This window comes from Pediculus humanus, genomic scaffold (genome assembly GCF_000006295.1).
Source record: "Pediculus humanus corporis 1103172107775 genomic scaffold, whole genome shotgun sequence".
In the NCBI taxonomy this organism is placed as follows: Eukaryota; Metazoa; Arthropoda; class Insecta; order Psocodea; family Pediculidae; genus Pediculus; species Pediculus humanus.
The window spans coordinates 319,521-320,420 of record NW_002987371.1 but is presented as its reverse complement, the minus strand read 5'-3'; positions in this window follow the sequence as shown (position 1 = coordinate 320,420).

Below are 900 nucleotides of genomic sequence, written 5' to 3'. Positions count from 1 at the left end.
AATAAATAAATAACTTATTTGTTATTAACGTTTCGATGCATTAAAAATAAATAAATAAAAATCTTTTATCATTATTATTATTACCACGAGTTTTTTTTTTTTTTTTTTTTTTTTTGGTTTTTAAAAAAAAAACTTGATTTAATTAATTACGTGAATGAAATTCAAACGAAAAATATTAAAAAAATTAAATTTTTATTTATTTATTAATAAATTTATAATGATAATGATAATAATAATAATAGATGAGTCGAACCCTCTAGTCATGTGATTTACACACACACACAAAAAAACAAATTATTATTATTATTATATCGGCATTTTACGTGAAGCGAAATAAAAATTTTTTTTTTTTTTGCTACCGGAAATGCAAAACTTGATTTTTAACCATCGATTACAAATCGATTCGATCGATATATTATTTAATAACGATTTATCGAAAAAAAAAAGATTTAAAACCCTTATTATTATTATTATTATTATTATTATTATTATTATTATTATTATTGTGGTTAGTGCCCCGAAAAAAATCGTTACGAAATTTAACACTAAAATTCAATTAATAATAATAATAATATATATGTATATTTTTTCTCGACATATTTAAAAAAAATTTTTTAATTATTTAATCACGACGATTAATAATAATAATAATAATAATTAATTAAAAGTTTTTTTTTTTAAAGAAATCAAAGTAAATAAAATGGGTTTCGTATTAATTTTTTTTTTTGCGGTTAAACTTCCTCATCACGACGACGAAACAATTTTTTTTTTTTAACAACTAATATTTCAAAAAATCTAAACCTGGAAATAAGATCTATCATCATCATCATCATCATCATCATCGACAGAAAGCAAATAATAATAATAATAATTTTAATTTACATTGTCATCGTGTCAATT